Genomic DNA, 8,124 nt, shown 5'->3' on the forward strand with positions numbered 1-8,124 from the left:
TATATGGGATAATGTTGTTTGGTCTCCGGAAGGGTTCCGGAATTCACCAGAAGGGGTTCCGGATGTTTCCCTAAATGTTTGGGTACGAGAACACGTTATTTGGGCCAAAGGGGAAAGCCCACAAGGTTTTTGGAAAGCGTAAAAGGAAGTTTTGCGGAGTCCAGGGGCCAGACGCCAGGGTCCCTGGCGTGTGGGTCCAGACGCCGGGAACCCTGGCGTCTGGCCCTGGAGTTCGAGAAGGACTCTTGCCTTTTGGGTGAAACCGACTTTGTGGAGGCTTTTACTTCAAGTTTCGACCCCAAGGCTCAACATATAAATAGAGGGGCAGGGCTAGCACCAAAGACACATCAAAAAGCACCAAGCCGTGTGCCGGCAACCCCGTCCCCTCTAGTTTATCCTCCGTCATAGTTTCCGTAGTGCTTAGGCGAAGCCCTGCGGAGATTGTTCTTCACCAACACCGTCACCACGCCGTCATGCTGCCGGAACTCATCTACTACTTCGCATGTCTTGCTGGATCGACAAGGCGAGGACGTCATCGAGCTGAACGTGTGCTGAACGCGGAGGTGCCGTATGTTCGGTACTTGATCGGGGCAGATCGTGAAGGTGTACGACTACATCAACCGCGTTGATAAACGCTTCCGCTTAGCGATCTTCAAGGGTATGAAGATACACTCTCCCCTCTCATTGCTATACATCACCATGATCTTGCGTGTGTGTAGATTTTTTTTTTGAAATTAGTACGTTCCCCAACAATAGTAAATTCATAAAAATTACTATTTTTTAAAAAAATATGAAATTTCATGGTATGAAACTTAGTCGACCATTCTACTCACGTCTGAAGTTTTTGTGATGTGTCTTCACCCATACTATTCTTAGTGAAGAAAATAGAACTGTGACAATAGTATTCATCAAACAGTGTTTTTTAATATAGCTTCAATTTTGTCATTTTTTCTCAGATTACCACGGATGTGGTTTCTTCGTGAAACTTCATACACGTTAGAAAAATAAATTTAGATTTTTTATTTTTTTCTAGTATTTTTATGAATTTACTATTCATAAGGGACGTGGAACCATGTTCATCAAATCCGTGTCAGTAGGACAGAGGCATTTCTCTCACAGTATAATTCCACTGCTCCGTTTCAGCGGGTGAAAAATAACTGGCTCGGCAAGCACAGTCCACAGTCCGCTCCATTACGATAGTACAACGGCGAGAGCGCCGCCACCTTCTCTTTGAGCCTAAGCCACCTATGGTGCCGCCGTGAACCACCTGGGAGGGGAAGGGAGAGGTGTGGGTGCTAGAGGAGCTCGGGCAATTTATCGCCAGTCGAGGCGAGTGGATGAGGATGGTCGCCGCGGACGAAATCCCTAACCCTAATTTCCATGGGCGGCAGCAGAGGTGCGGGCAGCTCTCTCTCACCCACGCATGACAAGGGAGGTCCACCTGCAGGTCAAAATTACCGTCGACTAATGCCATGTCAGCTGCAAATCGAGACAAACCACCTAGAGTTTTTTTTGTCCAGTATGGATTTGTTTAGGGTGTTAAAAGAGCAGAAAAATAGATGAGGGGGTAATGTGAACCACCAATTTTATTCAGGATACTAGTAAAATGAACTTTTCTTCTTGTTTAAATGCTTGTTAGGCAAGTTTGTGAAATGGCCTTTGTTCTCTTTCATGTATTGCAATGTGATTTGACGCACTATTATATATTTTCCGATGGAACAATTGTATGTTCATGCGTCATAGATTAGCTCAGCATGAAAGTAATCTAATCACCAGCAAAAAAAGGGAGTAAGCTGATCATAATCAAGACAACTAGCCACAAGGGGATTCATACTAATTGGCATCATGCACACGCGAGGTTGCTGCACACAGACATATTATTGGTTATAAACAATGGCAACTACGTAGTAGGCCAATTCATACCCAAGCCTCTAAATCCGGCAAGGTTTTCGCTCCAATATTCACCACTTGGTTGAAAATGACCTATGGGTAAGTTTGGACGTGGCACGTGCCTTTTTTTGGTACCTGGCGGGGTACAAACGCCTTGTGTATTCAGTTATTTGATTCAAATTTTTTGAACTGATGTGATGGTTCTTTTGGTTGGTTTAGCATTTTTGATTGCATGGGGCAGTTTGTACGGTGGCGTGGTCATTCTGCTTCCATGCTTCCTTTCATTTCTACTAGATCAGCAGCGCGCCTTGGCGCAAGCAGCGCGCCTTGGCGCGAGGGTGCCGGTTTCAACAATGTGCCCATGCATGTAATGGTGAAGTTAGTAGAAAGCCAGGCTTATCATATGTATTCAATCAGGATAAAAAAATAAAAAAAAATTCAAGTGTAATCGAAGCAAGACATCATCAATAGATACCAAAACTACAGATTCAAGTGTAATCGGAGCAAGACATCATCAATGGATACCAAAACTACAGTACAACACATCTCCATAGCCACCAGAATGATAGTACAACACATTTGAAGAATGGAATGTTCATATACAGGGTAAATTAAAGGATGCAATGTTCATACACCGGTAATGGGCATGCGCGGTGGACAGGTCCGGTCGTCTTGAACAGCAGTGTCAGAGAGAATGATGACTCTCATTGTGTTCTCATTGAGCCCGAGTCTCAGATGGCCTTGTGAAGCCCAAGATGCTCTACCAGGAGATCAAGCATCATTCTAACTGGGATCCTTACAATGCTTGTCTCGGCCTGTGTCATAGGAAATTTCAGAATGGTTATATAATTTTCCAGAGTACTAAAGTTGACAGCAGTTGGTTTTATACCATGAAAACAAAGGTCTGGGTAACTAAAGGACAACAATCTTTGTTGTGCAAGAGTTTTATTAGATTCTTACTGTCCTGTTCGACATTTGAGATATAGTAATTGAAAAAAAATCAAATGCTACCGTGAATCATAAGATAAACCAGCAGAAAATCTAAAGCCTAATCATCGGACAAAGTCACACACACAAGCAGATCGCTTCAAGTATTGTACAAAGAACAATGGCCTAGGAAACCAATCCACAATCCAGCGAGTTTGCTACAAAGAAAATCCTAAGGACAACCTGTACACACTCATACGCAAGCGTCAATTCTGGTGTTTCCAACTTTAATGATAGGCTAATCGAAACGAGAGGCCAAACAGTCCTGGATAATCATTTTGAAAAGTCTAATTAGACAATGTTAAGTGCAAGAGAGGCAAGGTGACTAATTCAACAATGCGCCAGGAACGGCCAGAAAAAGATGATTGCACTCACACGTCCATTGTAGTTCTTGTAGTCCTTGTGTGTTTTGCATCAGGCAGACCAATGTTACCAAGAATGGCATTAACCATAGACTTTGGGCTGATCAGCTCTTCAGTTAATGAGACACCAAACGATTCGATAGGTATAATATATTTGGAAACAGGATGTGTCAGGCCAGGCTCAAAAACAAGAATGACACGATAAGTAAGAAAACAACGGTGGCACAAGTTAATATGTGAATAGGTGGCCTTTAGATCGTTTAATAGATTCATTATGTGAGTATTCATACTAAGTAAAACTCAATACCACAACTAAATTATAATCAATATATTTGGAGTATTCTCTCTGAAAAGGGCAACATTTTTATACACAGCCCGAATAACAGTAAGATCACTCACGTGAACCCTAGATCGATACTACTGAAGTACAGAATTTATAAGCGACCGACAGCTCATGTTTACCTTGTTCATTGGTGGCACCCGCCCGCACAGCAAATAAAATCATTATTTTCACTAAGATCTCACAAGGGAACATGAAAAACTATCAGGTACCAGCAAATAAATAAAAGAGATCTCCCTGACCAAGCCCACACTCTCACTCTCTCCCATAACTTATAAGAAGCCAACCCAATAGTAGCCATGCAGTTGAAACTTTAGAACAACAAGCAAACACCATGATGATGCACACAATCAGGGAGGGAACCAAGCCTACCAAATCGAAACACATCGGGGATTGAGAACAGGGGCAGGGGAGGAGACCTTGATATGGCGCAGCTGGACCAGGCGTGAAAGATGTGGACGACGCCATCAGGATCAGCCCCATACATGGCTTGCACAAGGCTGATCATGAATTGCCTGCTTGGAATCAACAGTGGAACTACAAAATTCTTCCTATAGAATTAGAAACACAATGGTCATTTAAAAGCATGAGAAATGTTGCTGTAAGACATGCTTATTTTAGTCGGCATTTATTTTCATACCTTGAGCACTCACCCAAGTCTGGGGCATGGACATTATGGTGATGAGTCGTGTAGAAGTTTGCGATCACTGCCAAAATACTACCTAACTTGTAATAACCAGAAGCAGAGGCCTGTATTTCGACAAAATAGTGGTTAATGGATGGACATATTACGGTGCTAGCAGACAACATTTTTTTTAGTTTGACATAAAAGCACATTTCCAGTTCACCATGAAGCAAATTAAGGTATGCCTTGCTGCCGCGCAACGAATGAGACAGGAATGCTACTATGAACACAGGTTATATATGTGAAAATCAATAATCTCTATTTTAGAAACACCACTCCTAACTGGAGCATAAAACATGACAGTAGAAGCATGAGCCTCCAATGCTTCTGAATTTTCTTTTAAACTCTACTTCTAAGCTTTTTAGTCTACTGTGATTATCACTTTGATCGATATACACACGTCGACTTCTTAAATAATAGAACTGGACAACTGCCATGCCATCCAACATCACCATGACAATTAAGGTGTGGCCCTACATTTTTTGTTGACAGAAATACAAAAGGAATGAAACATAAAAGGCCGTATGGCCACAATAAAGCATACCAGAGGAATAACTTTGAATACCTAGTCCATATGGTAATGATAGATCCACACATTGATTCTTCACCGCCGCTTGGTCGCTGTACAATCTGTGGACACCGCTCGCCATCTTCTACTCAAATCCTCTAACGCCCTGCAACCAGATATGTTAACTCTCCAAACTGTCAGAGTCGCTGCCTCCTCCACTAAAATGAGTAGTGTTGTTGTGTACAAAAAATATTAATTTCAAAAGGGAGAATATAGTGAAATCAAAGCTTCTCTGAATTGTGATGTCAATAATCTGTTGTGGGAGACAGTCTAAATATCACAACCAAGACAGTCTGTAATGAAGTTTCTCTTAAATGTTATTTTCCATGGAAGTGAACATATAATTCCTCGGATAAAGAGATATGATGAGATTCTCGAAGAATACAGTGATAGAAGCACCAAACTCACCACTAAATATGCCAGTTCAGCATGCACAAAAAAAAAGAATGATAACCTCGGAAGGACAAAAAAACAGGCCAATAAACTTGGGATAGAAAAAACAGGTCAACTAACTTGGAAGGAGACCTATCATGATGCAGGCATAAATGACTCTCAGTAGTGAAGTCTTGTTGCTATTTTATACGATAACAACACATAACCTATCAAATTTCCTTATCGGTAAATGTCTGTTTTTATAGTTAATTTTGAACTCAGCTCGGTCAAAACATATATTGCATTTGTTACTCCTTTTGTAACAGCTTAATTGGTGGCAGAAATTACAAGTAATCATGTCAGAGCCTCTACACCATCTTTGTCACCCAAGAAAATGCATATATCCAAAATTACATAAAAGTAACCATATGTAGAATACATGTTTACCTTCTCCAAAGTCTGACCTTAACTTTTACTGATTGTCACTTTCCTGTAGTGTGAAGGGCCATTTGGAAACAGACGAATTGAGCATTATCCATGGTAATTGGCACACATACTCACGTTGTTCTTTGTTATGTCTTGTCGCAATCTCTATATATATGGAGTTATAAAGCACAAATTGCCAGCTCTATTTGTCATAATCCATAGCATAGATCAATATGAAGAAAAAATGGAAGAAAAGATGCAGTAACCTGAATAGCTCAGTGAGCATTTGACAACTGAAGAATATAAGATATGCCAGGGATCTCCATCTTGTCAACTCCATGGAGAAAAGCATGTGTCATCAGCACGCACAAAAAAAACATAGAAGACAAAATGCCTTCCTGAACCATGTTTTATCAATAGACAAACTTCTGGTGGTAACCAAATGGCAGCAAATTTTCATAATTCAAATAGTTGCTATGCCTAAATGAACAAAGTTCAACACTATTACAAGCTTGTCGAGAAGAGTGCAAGGCAAATCGATGCAAAACTATATGTAAAAAAGAAGGTGGCAACAAAACAAATTAACCCCAAGTGCTTACTTAGCAAGGAAATAAGTTACAAAGCTAACAAAACATGCATCCTTCAAAGTTCACTTACATTTAGTCTGGTGCATGATCCACAAAATGCAGTGGTGACAGATAGAATTGGGGAAAGCTTCAGAACAAACCAAAGAAAACAAAAGGAAATGCCTGCTCAATGGCTCAGATTTATGGAAGATGGCTATAAACACTGGAGCATAAATAACCCTAAGCAACACCTTTAGATATACAAGTAAAAAAGGGTCTAGGGTTCATTGCATAGTGGGCTCAGATTCACCTTTCCTCGATCATATAACCTACCCCCATCATCTCTTATCACCAGATCAATCTGTTTATACAGTGGAGCTGCCCTGGTTATCACTCAACAAGAATGACCATCCAAGGACAACAACAAGTATCACATGATCAAAAAGGATTCTTGAGACAAGAGGGAGGATCCAACCTGATACGCACAGGTGCCACGATTGCTCAAAGGCACACTTATTTCAGCCACGATTAATCATCATCGCCCTAGCATGAACGCCACTGATCAATCTAGCAAATCGAGGAGCATGGTCATATGACCAGGGCATCCACATGTAAACCAGAGCATCACATGAGCTCCCTATGATAGCAACTAAACATGAACAGCAGCCTGGAAACCCTAAAATGGCATGGATCCACAACTATATTGCTCAAGTAGGAACCGATGCATGAGTAGGACATAGAGCATCAACCAGACGAGCGCCACATCAATATAGCCATGGCCATGTCCCATACAGTAGCCGAAATAGAGGAGTAGGAGGAAGATGGACCTCACCGAGAGAGGTTGTAGCCGAGGCAGTACTCAGTGCGCGCCGGGGTTGCGCCTGAACGCCATCCAACTGGCGAGGAACCGCGTCGGAGTTGCGCCTTGCACCGTCCCGCCGACGAGCACAAATGCATCAAACAACCTGTGTAAAAAAGGCATCGTTGTTTATCAGAAACAATTATTTAGGAATTACTATTTAGCACAAATTATACACACATCCAGCAGCACCATGAATTCAGTTGTAGAAAGATACCACAGGCAAGACACAACCATCCAAGAAATGAAATATGCAGCACCACCACTGATTTATCCATCAAAAGCATAGGATAACACAAGCAGCAGCACGACAAGAATCAGTGTTATCTCTCTAGGGGTGCACGTGCTATAGCTGCTACTCTGCCTCTATTTTCAGCTAACGGAGCTTTGATCTTTTATGTCCATGCCTAACACAAATGAACATGGAGAAATGAACCAAGGATTTTCTTGCGGTGGCCTATCAGGGTCTTCTAGTTTTATTAATGTCACAAATGCCACGAAAAGCATTTCCAGTCTAATAGAGTTATTTTAACGTGGCACTATTTCATGGCCATTTTTTACTTAGTTCACCTTACAGGTTATTAAGATGACACCCCAAGTGCACAATTATTAAAATGGAAGAATTATAGCATCAAGTGGCAACTTTGGGCACAAAAGTATACTATCGAAGTGATAATGTAGGGAGTAGCAGAAACACACCTTGCTTCTCCGGGACGCCATGGACACAGGAGCAGCAGCCTAAAAAGTTTGGGGACACCATGATCTTGTCCAGCTCCGCGACGATGGCAACCTGCAAGCCAAGACGATGGGAGGAGGAGTGGTCAGAGAGAGAGAGAGAGACAGAGAGAGAGAGAGAGAGAGAGAGAGAGAGAGAGAGATGAGGATGAAGGAGGGGACGGGATGAAATCACCGGACGTAGCCGCCGATGTTGGAGCCAATAACCGAAACCCTAGCCCTGGTAGCAGCCGGCTCCACGGCGCACGTGGCCGGCGCGTCGAGCCGCTCCAGCACGGCCTTGGCAGCGCCGCACCGCTCCCCGCAGCCGCTCCTCCCTCCGATGCTGCTCGTC

At 42.4% G+C, this 8,124-nt stretch overlaps 1 long non-coding RNA gene across 2 annotated transcripts; it reads right to left on the bottom strand.

The window, feature by feature from the left end:
* Positions 1–2,371: 2,371 nt before the first annotated feature.
* Positions 2,372–3,281, bottom strand: LOC119302057. Of its 2 annotated transcripts, none has more exons than XR_005147315.1 (2): positions 3,253–3,281; positions 2,372–2,705 (listed from the first exon to the last, which is right to left on the bottom strand). It is a non-coding gene; the product is annotated as an uncharacterized LOC119302057 (long non-coding RNA). The 2 variants fall into 2 exon arrangements; XR_005147312.1 differs by lacking the exon at positions 3,253–3,281 and adding an exon at positions 3,061–3,134.
* Between the last annotated feature and the right edge of the window lie 4,843 nt (positions 3,282–8,124).

The sequence above is a fragment of the Triticum dicoccoides genome, chromosome 1B (assembly GCF_002162155.2).
Source record: "Triticum dicoccoides isolate Atlit2015 ecotype Zavitan chromosome 1B, WEW_v2.0, whole genome shotgun sequence".
NCBI lineage: Eukaryota > Viridiplantae > Streptophyta > Magnoliopsida > Poales > Poaceae > Triticum > Triticum dicoccoides.